At 48.8% G+C, this 11,267-nt stretch overlaps 1 protein-coding gene across 2 annotated transcripts in view; it reads right to left on the reverse strand.

The window, feature by feature from the left end:
• Nucleotides 1-10,836, reverse strand: part of TMEM63C (transmembrane protein 63C) — a 71,182-nt gene extending 60,346 nt beyond the window's left edge. For both annotated transcript variants that reach the window (XM_082451264.1, XM_082451262.1), the window contains exon 1: nt 10,593-10,836. The gene's annotated coding sequence lies outside the window, so the exon portion shown is untranslated. The remainder of the gene's footprint in view (nt 1-10,592) is intronic.
• Nucleotides 10,837-11,267: the final 431 nt, after the last annotated feature.

Genomic DNA, 11,267 nt, shown 5'->3' on the forward strand with positions numbered 1-11,267 from the left:
CCCGTGCGCAGCAACGAAGACCCAACACAGCCAAAAGTAAATAAATAAACAAAATAAATTTATTAAAAAAAAAAAGTATTTCCTACTAGAGGATCCTAAAAATATTTGCCCATGTTTTCCACTAGTATTAGGATTTTTTTTTCTTTTTAATCTTTCCTTCTTTTTAATTTTCTTTCTAGAATTTATTTTGGTGTTAGAAATGTGGTAGGCCAGCTTTATTTCTTTCTCCAAGGGGCTAATTATCTCAAAGTCATGTTTGAATAACTCATTTTCTGCCCATCACCCCTCTACATTCAAAATCTCAATTTAACTCTGTATTAGGATAGATAACAAAGAGTCAAGTGCTGAGTCAAATGCCACCTTCATTGGACCTAGGAGAAGTTACCTAACCTTCCTGTGCCTCAGTCTCCTTGTCTAAAAATGGGGTTAACCGAACTATGTAGGGGAAAATACAGGGAAACAAAGTATTGTGGGGATTTTCAGGCAGTTCACTAAGAAAAATATTATATTATTTCTATGGATTTTAGGATATTTGTGGTACTTGTCAGCTTTCTGACACATTATTTGATATAATTTCATTTCTCATTCTAAATAAATAAATATTTCTAACTTTGGGAAGAAATAAGGACAACAATAGCACCACCTGCTTAGGGTTATTATGAGAATTCAATGAGTTATGTCAGAAAAAGGATGTAGAAAGATGAAACTATGAGACTCACCTTCTCTGTAAAGACACACACAGGCTATAAGTGAAAGGACGGAAGAAGATATTCCACGCAAATGGTAAACAAAAGAAACCAGGGGTGGCCACACTTATATCAGATAAAATAGACTTTAGGTCAAAAGCTGCCACAAGAGACAAAGAAGGATATTATATAATGATAAAAAGTCAATTGCCCAGGAAGAAATAACAATTATAAATATATATGCACCTAACAGCAGAGCACCCAAATATATGAAGAAAGCATTGACAGAATGGAAGGGAGGAATAGTAACACAATAATAGTAGGCGATTTCAATAAACCTCTTTCAATAATGGGTAGAACAACCAGACAGAAGATGAATAAGGAAACAGAGGACTTGGATATGTTCAACACTACAGACCAACTGGACCCAACGGACATATATAGAACACTCCACCCAACAGCAGCAGAATACATGTTCTTCTCAAGGGCACACAGAATATTCTCCACGACAGATCACATATTAGGCTACAGGTGAGGCCCATAGAACAGTGCCTGGCACATGGGAATTACTATATGTTGGTGATTACTATTATCATCACCGCATAGTAAATGTGCTTGGGTCTTTGTCTAGATATACTTTTCTGTTTCATTGATCTGTGAGGCAGTTCCATCACTCCACAAATATCTATAATTATGTGTGAAGCCCTGTTCTAAGTAAGTGTTGGGAACCAGGAGTGAGCAGCAGTAATAAGAGCTGTTTTGCCCCCTCCTCTGGTTAGACTCACTTCTAGTTATTTGTAGCACTTTTACTGATATGAAAAATATTTTTTTCATTACATTTTAAAAGAGGCTAAAGTTTATAGACAGGAAAGCTATACATTTTTGTTCTTAATACTTATTAGCAGTCACCTTAGTATATTCCATTATTATTTGTAATAGTTTTTCAGTGGACTATCTTCTTTTTTTCTGCAGATGGCCAATCTCATCATCTACAATTTAAATTGATAAACTGGCCTCCTTTTATAACTCATATTACATTAAGGATACTGTGCTCGATCACCGGCTACTTCTCCATTTTAATGTACTTCTAGGGAAGTGTTAAAGAATGAAGGTAATGGTGGTTACTTGTTCCTTGTAGGTATGTCTTTGTACACACATATACACATACATACACACACACATAAAATGTTAAGCAATATCCATCTATTCCTATTAAGTAAGAGCTAAAATCAGGGACATATGTTGAACTTTATCAAATGCCTTTTAAGTATTTTTAGCATTTATGGAGCTGCTTATATGATTTTTCATCTCTTTTGAACTGTTAGTTTGTTCAATGATATTAATAGTTCTCCTAATATTGAATCTACATCTCTGGAATATAACCCCACTTGCTTGTGGTATATTCATTTTTTAAACATAATGTTGTGTGAGTCTGTTTCTAGTAATTTATGAATTTTGTACCAATATTCATAAATGAGATTTTTTGTAGTACTTTTTCTCTTTTTTTTGTGCTGTTTTTGTCAGTGTTGTGCTGGCTTCATAGACTACTTTGGAATCTTTCCTTCTCTGTGATCTGGCACAGTTGGTGCAGTTTAAATAACATTGGAATTATCTCTTCCTTGAAGGTTTGATAGAAATTAAGAGCTGTCTAAACCTGGGTTTTTTGAAGTGGAGTTTTATGAAAAATCACTTTCTTCCATGATTATTGGTCTGTTGGGGTTTTCTAGTTCTTCTGGGGTCAAACTGATGATTTGTATTTTCTCAGAAAATTCTCAGTTTCAGATGGTTTTCAACTTGCATGTGGTCGAGCACAGTATCCTTAAAGAATTCTTTCTGTTTTCTCTGTTTCACTGGCTACTTCTCTATTTTAATGTTCTATTTTATGTATTTGGCTCATTCCTCCCCCAACTCACACTAGATTATCTGGACTTAAAAAAATCATAAAGTGACACATGATTTTTTTTTCCAGGAGCCTATTTACTATGTGCACAGCCCACAAATAGAGGAGCTAGAATGAGGGATGAGGATGAGGAAAGTAGCAGGGGAGGGGCAGCTTGATAAACATTTGAAAAGTGCAAAGAGCCTGCCCACATACTCCCTGGCCTTGAACACCCTACATCTCCTTTCCCCAACTCCCCCCACCCAGTTAAACCCACCAACTCCCACCCTTCCTTCAATAGCCAGCTGTCACCTCCTCTTGGAACCTTTCCTGATTTCCCTGGGAAAAGTCAGCACCTTTCCTCTGACATCCCAGATTACTCAATTTTTTTTTTAATTTTGAAAAATTTTAGACACAAAAAAGTTAAAAGTATAAAACCAACAAAATTAACAAATGTTAAAATTCTGTGGACCTAATCAAACTTACAAGCTTTTGCACAGCAAAGGGAACCATAAAAAAAACGAAAAGACAACCTATGGAATGGGAGAAAATATCTGCAAATGATGTGACAGACAAGGGCTTAATCTCCAAAATATACAAACAGCTCATACAACTCAACAACAAAAAAACAAACAACCCAATTGAAAAATGGGCAGAAGACCTTAATAGACATTTCTCCAAAGAAGACCTACAGATGGCCAGTAAGCACATGAAAAGATGCTCAACATCACTAATTATTAGAGAAATGCAAATCAAAACTGCAATGAGGTACCACCTCACACCAGTCAGAATGGCCATCATTAAAAAGTCTACAAATAACAAACACTGGAGAGGGTGTGGAGAAAAGGGAACCCTCCTACACTGCTGGTGGGAATGTAAGTTGGTGCAGCCACTATGGAAAACAGTATGGAGGTTCCTCAGAAAACTAAAAATAGAATTACCATATGATCCAGCAATCCCACTCCTGGGCATATACCCAGACAAAACTATAATTAAAAAAGATACATGCGCCCCTATGTTCACAGCAGCACTATTCACAATAGCCAAGTCATGTAAACAACCACAATGTCTATCGACAGATGAATGGATAAAGAAGATGTGGCACATATACACAATGGAATAGTACTCAGCCTTAAAAAAGAACAAAATAATGCCATTCATAGCAACATGGAAGCAACTAGAGATTATCATACTAAGTGAAGTAAGTCAGAAGGAGAAAGACAAATACCATATGATATCACTTATACGTGGAACCTAAAATGTGGCACAAATGAACCAATCTACAAAACAGAAACAGACTCACAGACATAGAGAACAGACTTGTGGTTGCCAAGGGGGAGGGGAGGACTGGGAGTGTGGGATTAGCGGATGTAAACTATTATATATAGGATGGATAAACAGCAAGGTCCTACTGTATAGCTCAGGGAACTGTATTCAATATCTTGTGATAAACCATAATGGAAAAGAATATTAGAAAAATCATGTCTATGTGTGTATAGCTGAGTCACTTTGCTGTACAGCAGAGATTGGCACAACACTGTAAATCAACTCTACTTCAACAAAAAAAAGTTTAAAAAATGCCCAAATGTTAACATTGTCATTTTTGCTTCCGATCTTTTTTGTTAAAAGAAGTGTTACAAATTAGAAGTCCTTTCTTTTCCCCTTTCAGTCTCAGTGCCCTCTCTCTGCTTCTCCAAAGACCAGCACAAGCATGAACTCAGTAGGTATTACAGCATTGCAACATGTTTGTGTCCATAAATCACAGATATTGTTTCGTGATTTTTATTAAAATTAAATTTTCACTAATGGTACTATTCTGCAATTTCCTTTTTTTGCAATATTGTTTTTGAGACTGATGCACGATAATAAAGGATATGTGTGTGTGTGTGTATATATATATATATATATCAACTTTTTTGAGGTATAATTTATAAAACATAAAATTCTCCAATTATTTATATTTTAACTGCTGCTGCAACATCACATTTTTACTTATCTACTCCATTATTGTAGATATTGAGGTCGAGACATCTTTTTTTGTGTTTTGAACACTGCTGCCCTAGATATCCATGGAACCGTCTCCTTACGCACATGTGTGAGTTTCTCTGGATAATTATACAGCCAGATGTGAAACTGTTGGTCATAAAGTATGTACATTTTCACCTTTAACTGCCATTGCCCAAATGTCCCCTGGTGTTTGTACTGCCATTATTGGAGCATTTCTGAAGCTGTCGTCATTATCTAGTAACTTGCCTACCTGCCCCTTCCCCATGAATTACTGGAGGGCATGTATGTGACTGGCACTCAGTGAACACGATAAATGAAAGGATGAGCTCACCGTCTAGCAGAAGAGACAGACTCAAATGGGACGAGCGCATTAAAGGCTACGAGACCTCCTCTGGCTGGGATCCAGGGAAGGCTTCATGGAGGAGAAGGCATTCAAATTGGGGTTTGAAGACCAGGGAGACTCTGGACAGATGAGGATGGGGATGAGGACAAGGGCTGGGCTGGGAGGAGGAAGTGGGTGGGACAATCCAGGGTACATTTGATTTGCTAGAGTAACAGTTCTTAGCCGAGCTGGGGGTGAGGGTGTGTGTATTTTGTAAAAACTTCACGGGGATTCGATACCTCCCCCCTCCCCATGCAGGAAGAGCCTCTGAGCTGGAGCAGGGTGCGAGGGAAGGGTAAAGGAAGCAGGAGGGCAGACTGGAAAAGGTATTTGGGGCTTAATCCAAGACGACCGTTCAGTGGCAGGCTCTGGGGAGCCAGTAAGAAGGGACCAGGTCAGAGCTGGGCTCCAAGATGATTCATCCGATAAGCAGGCAGGTAGCTGCTCGGCCCCTGGAATAAGGCCTATGTCAGAGAGCCCGCTCCTCCCAACCTCTTTTCCTTCTGTCTCCGGGAAAAAATCAGGGCTGTGGGGCCTGGGTTTCCTCCCCAGACCCACAGGAGGGAGGGAGCTCTACCTGCTCCTCCACTTGGCAGCTCTGGGAGCCCAGGCCAGGGGCTGGCACATCGCTTCCTGTCCCCTCCACGCCCCCTGCTCCACGCAGGTGCCTGGACCAGGGCTCTGAGGAGTCCCTCTGTGAAGTACAGAGCATCTCCTCCCTCTGCCTGGGCTCAGGCATCCTGAACATGCCTTCAGTGTGTCCCAGGGCATGGGGTGGGGTGGGGTGGGAATCCTATCCTTCCATTTTCCCTGTTGTCCTTCCGCAGAACCCAGCTCTGGGCACCCTGCCCAGAGTGGAGGGGAAGGGGAAAACGCATGACCTTCACTTCGTCTTAAGCAACTTCAGCAAAACCACCAGCAGCGGCAACGGCAGGTGAGCTGAGGATGGGTCAGCTGTGCTCCAGGGAGGAGGAACCCTCCCCTGGAGACGGACCAGCCTTGGGCCAGTTTAGGCTCCGCCACTGTTGTGCGTGGGTGTGGCTGTAGCTATTATGACCTCTCTGAGCCCCAGCTTTCTCTTCTATCGAGTGGGCTACTCACACCTGCTCTGCCCCTCTCCTGGGTGTGCAGAGAACTAAAAAGTAATGACAAGGAATGTGAGGTCGCTGAGTGGCACCAGGATCTCGGGCCAGGGACACTGTTCAGACTCTTGTTCTTCCGGTGCCTGAGGAAGTCTCCCCAAAGTCTGGCCTAATTCGCAGGCCTGGGCACACTAGGTCCTGGCCCAGGAGGGATCCCTGACCTGGTACCAACCTGTTTGCTGTACTGAAGGATGCCCCATTCTGGCTCTGAGATGTCCCCCTCTACCAGGTCCTCAGGGATCTGAAGCTCTTTTTAAGGGAAGAGCTCTGCTCCAACAGTGCCTAGGGCCACCAACACCGTTGGTCAGCTACTGCCACCAAAGCGTGGCCAGCCAGCCCAGAGACCCCAGGACAGCTGGCCACTCGGCAGGTAAAAGGGTGAGCAACTGGGAAGAAGGGGGCTCCCAGTCACCAATCACATGCCAGACACCTTTCTGCTTCCTCCCACTCTTCCTCCGAATGGCCCATTGCAGTGGGGGTTATTCTGCCATGTTGTGAATGGAAGACTCACAGAGGTGAAGCGAGCAGTTAATGAAGCAGGTGGAAACTCAGCTCCCAAGTGCCCCCAGGCAGTGTGTCTGGTGTGCCGGCCTCCACGCTCCCAAGCCCTCCATCAAGCATGCTTGGCCTCCGCATCAAAAACCTAACAAAGAGCCATATCCCTGGCCAACTGGCCAGAAGTCCACCTTGCTCATCGGTATCTCCACAGATCTCAGGATGCCTTGCTCTTTTGCCAGGACCCCGTGGCCTGGGGCCAGTGTCCCGCTGGCTGGGCACAATTCTGAGAAGACTCAGCCAGAGGGAGGCGAAGGCTCCTGTCTCTGGGGTCACCTTCCTTGGGGAGGCCACTCAGTCACGGGGAGGGCAGGCTTGGCTTCTGGCTGGAAGCTGGCCTGACCCCTCTGCCTCTGATCCTCTGAGGCTGCCAGAGGCCCCGACTTGGCATCAACAAGGGTCTGCAGGTGGCACGGGGCTGTGCCGTACCTCAGCCACTCCAGCTCAGCTCTTCAGAGCCTGCCTTCCGGGTGCTCGTGCGAAACAGCAGAGTGGAAAGTGAGAAAAGCAGAAGGAGGGAGCCCAGGACACTTGGATCCTGGTTTTCTAATTGGGCCCAGGCTTCAGGTTCCTTTTGGAGCATTACTAATCACGAGGAGGCAGGAGGTGACAGTGGGACAACTCCTCCCCCTGCCTCTGCAGGTTCCAGTACCAGCCCCAGGCACGCTGGGAAGGACCGTGGCAGCTTGGGTACCTACCCTGCCCTAGAAACACAGGACGCAGAGTTCTGGCCACTGGTGCTCTTCTAAAGAGCCACCCTTGGTTGGTCCAGAGCAATCCAGACAGATCTAGAACAAGGACACGGCATACCTCATGAGCTGCCCATGTCATGTTCTCATCTCAACTCCCCCATTACCCTGTTTTGCACAAGTTGCACCAGCCACCTCGTGGGCAAGAACGAGGGGCCCGCTGTACACCACCCATGCTGACCTGTGAGTGAGCTGCAAAAACCACTGCTCTCCCGGAGAGGGAAGAGGAGGGAATGCCGGGCCCCACGTCAGGCAAAACAGTGCGCTAAAAGCTGCTGCTCTCACTTGAAGCTGAGTGCTTCCTCTAAGCGCTTACATTACAGCCTTCCCAGGGCGAGACTGCCCACGGTCCTGAATGCTCTGCGGCCTCCCTGCACCCTGGACACTCCGTGCAAAGAGCTCCCAGCACTTTACGCCCATTATCTCTACAGTTCTTTCACCAGCTCCTTCCCAGGAAGAACCAGAGTGGAGAGTCCCTGGGATTCGAGAGTCAGTGGGGAGGATCCAGGCCTGCAGGCAGGTCTGCTGTGCCGCCGGGCGTGGAAATCACGTTAAATGTCACAGGTGGTTGAGGAGGGGGAAAGGAAGTCCTCAAGGGCCAAAACACAACATGAACTGGGCTGGGGAAGGATGGCCTGCCTGCCAAACCTAGAAGGGTGCTCTAGACTGGCCATGGCAGGGAGAGGGATTGGCCACATTTCCCCCATCGAGGCCGGAAACAGATGGCTTCAATCTAGACCAGAGTCTCCAGGAATAACATTTCCCATCTACAATAAACACTTGACATGTGTCCAAAGCCCTCCCACCCATCAGGGGAAGGTGTTTTCATGTTTTCAGGTAGGGAAACTTGGAGGGCAGAGTGCCAGCTAATAGGGGCTCTGGCCCAGAAGCAGGTACTACGTTCTGTAAGTGGTTCTCCTCCCACTACCTGAGGGCCTCTCCAAGGCCTGACTCTGCCTCTGCCTCTGCCTCTGCCAACCAGCAGGGATCACCACCAGCTTCCCTGGGTCATGGGGCAGTGGCCTTCCTCCTGGAGAAGGGTTAGAAGGGACCCTTGGGGGGCAGAGGAGCCAGACACACGGTGGGTACTCCTCTCTCTGGCACTGTACTGTCACTCCACGGGCAGCTAGCTGTGATCTGGGAACCCCATCCCCTCCCACAGGCCACCCCAGTGATTACTCGTGGTCATCATGTAGCCCAGGGCATGCGATGGAATCACCAGGGGCCAGCTTTCAGGGGCTCTGTGCTCAGAGGGTGTGTCTGAAAAGCATCAACTCATGCACCAGGCACATGGTAACTGTTTTGCTCAGAATCACGGACCTCCGATCCTGTGATGCTGTCAGAGGGATAACTGAAGTCCCTCTGCCCGTGGGCCCCCTCAGAGTAGCTGTGATCACAGCTGCTGGCACCAGGGCAGGAGAAATAGCTGCTCTTGGCTCTGAGAGGCCCACAGAAATTGTGTGTCCACTCTGGGTGCACGATGGGAAGGTAACCAAGAGACTTTGGCTCCCCTCTTCAAGTTGCTTCTTTCCTAAGAAACCTGAAAACACATCTTAATGGAGGAGAAGATGCTGGAGCTGTCCCCTACCGCTGACACCCCCCTCCCATCAGGAGGCACTCACAGCCTCACCTCACCGGGGCAGGGGCTGAGGGTGCAGAGGAGAAGAGAGGAAGGGGCCTCATCCAGTCTGCCCTGCGATGGGCCGGGGGAGTCAGCAGACCTGGGTGCAGGTAAGAGCCCTGGAGCAACTCACTGCACCCTCTGTGCCTCAGCTTCCTCACCTGTACAGTGACACTGCCTGGCTCCAGCTCTAAAATAAAATACAGCTCTCTGCCCGCCTCAGTTTCCCCCCAGAGAAAGGCATCTGCACCAGGGAGAAGGAGGACAAGGTGAATTCAGGAAAAGTTCACCTCCAAGGGCAACAGATCCTATGCAGTCCATTTCTCCGGGGGACAGCAGCTGGGGAGAGAGCAAGGCTGAGATCCACGGGGTGGCAGTGGGGTTGACACTGAGAGAAGGTGGACTCAGTTCCCCCATCTCTTCTCCAGGGAGAGGAGGGCTGTTAAGGGAGAAAGTCCATCTGCTTGTCCCCCGTCCTTGCCACAGCAGCCTGGGAACTTCCAATTGGCTTTCATCAAGGCTGGTACACGAGACTGAAGCCCAGAACTGGGCTGCCCCTTCCGGCCTTCCTCTCCTGGAAGCCAACTCTCATTCTCTCCCTGAGCCCACAAGGAGAGCAGGGGCCCGTAGCTCCTCTGCTTAGATGACTGTTTTTCATGAGTAATTTTTCCCTGTTCTCATACAATTCTGATCCCTGCAATGTTCACAGTCATGACACTCTGAAGCCTCCACCGAAGTTATTCACCCTCCATTCTCAGGAATGAGGAAAGGGGGCACTGGGGGAGGGGGGTGTCCACCCAGATTGGAACAGAGGCCTACAGAGTAAGCTCAGCCCCTGCCCCTCCAGAGAGCATCAGGGCAAGGCAGTGCCTGGGAGGCCAGCTCTGCAGGACCTGCTGAGTGACCTTGGTGAAGCCACAGCACCCCTGGGCCTCAGTTTCCCCAGGTCTGTCATCCAGATCCAAAGTTTCTCTCTCAAGGCCAAGGTGAGGATGAACGCAAGAACCTTTCTTTGAAAGCATATGAGAAAAGGTGGCATATTATGCCCCTGAGAGCCCAGAAGTCCAGCCCACTCAGCACAGAATGAGACCCCCCCCCCGCAACTGCAGCGCAGCCGTGACGCTGCCATAACTCATAACCGCGCTGTAGACTGCGGGGGAGAGCGCGCCCCTCCCATGCCAGCCCAGTGAGTGGGAGGCACAGCCCCAGGGAATCCCTGCATGGGGGTGGTCCAGAGAGGTAACCAACAGGCAGACGGAGGGGCACCCCAGGCAAGCCTCCTGCCCACCCCCCACCCCCCACCCCCGACCCAATGAATACGGTCGACCAAGCAACAGCCCTTCCTGGTGGGCGGCTCCTTCCACCCTGCCCTGGGTCCACGCTGGGGGAGAGCCGGCGAGGCCAGGGAGTGTGGCGCAGTCTCCCCCGCCCCCATCCCTCCCAGTCCGAGGTCCCGGAAAGCGTAGAGCAAGCAGTCTTGCCCCACCCCCTCCCCTGTCCAGGACCCGGATTCTGCGCCCCTTTTTCCAGCCGGGAAGACCAGTTCCAGCTGATACCACCCGCTTGCTCACCACGTCTGCGCCCTCGGCGCCACGGCCCCAGCGCCAGGCAAGGTACGCAGGCCGCCGGGATGCGGTGACAGGCAACACGCTCCCTACCTGGGAGGAGACTGCCAGCCGGTCCTCCTCCTCGCGGGCCTAGTGAAGCCAGCCCCACCTGGCAAGGGACTGTCAGCAAATTCCCCGCTGCATCACCATGGGAGCGGCATCCCGGCTCCTCCCAGGCAGAAGCCAACCTTGGCCCCGCCCCAATGCTGCTTGACCCGCGGGGGAACCCAGGCTGGATTTTCATATGCAAAGGCCCAGGCTCCGCCTTAGAGACTTTGTAGCTACCAGGAACCATCAGCAAATTACCATCGCAAATATACAAAGCTGGCGGTCCCTTGCTGTAGACACTCCAGCACCCTTCGAAGCTCTGGGCCCCGGCAGGCGTCCTGCTGCTCTCTGCCCACTCTACAGCCTTCACCCCCCCACTTCAAGCTCCCCTTTGAGGCACGTGCCCCTTTCAACCCACCCAACCCCGCCAGCCAAAGCAAGAAAAGACACAACCGCACAAAGGTAACAGCGCTTAGCCTCGCCCAGGGACCAGCTCCTGGCACCGGCCCAGTGATTGGTTCCTTCTTCCCCAGCAAAGGGGAGATCTACAAATTGACCACAGCCCTGCCCAGGAGGCCCAAGAGGGTGGGC

Source organism: Balaenoptera physalus (genome assembly GCF_965194825.1).
Source record: "Balaenoptera physalus genome assembly, chromosome: 2".
In the NCBI taxonomy this organism is placed as follows: domain Eukaryota; kingdom Metazoa; phylum Chordata; class Mammalia; order Artiodactyla; family Balaenopteridae; genus Balaenoptera; species Balaenoptera physalus.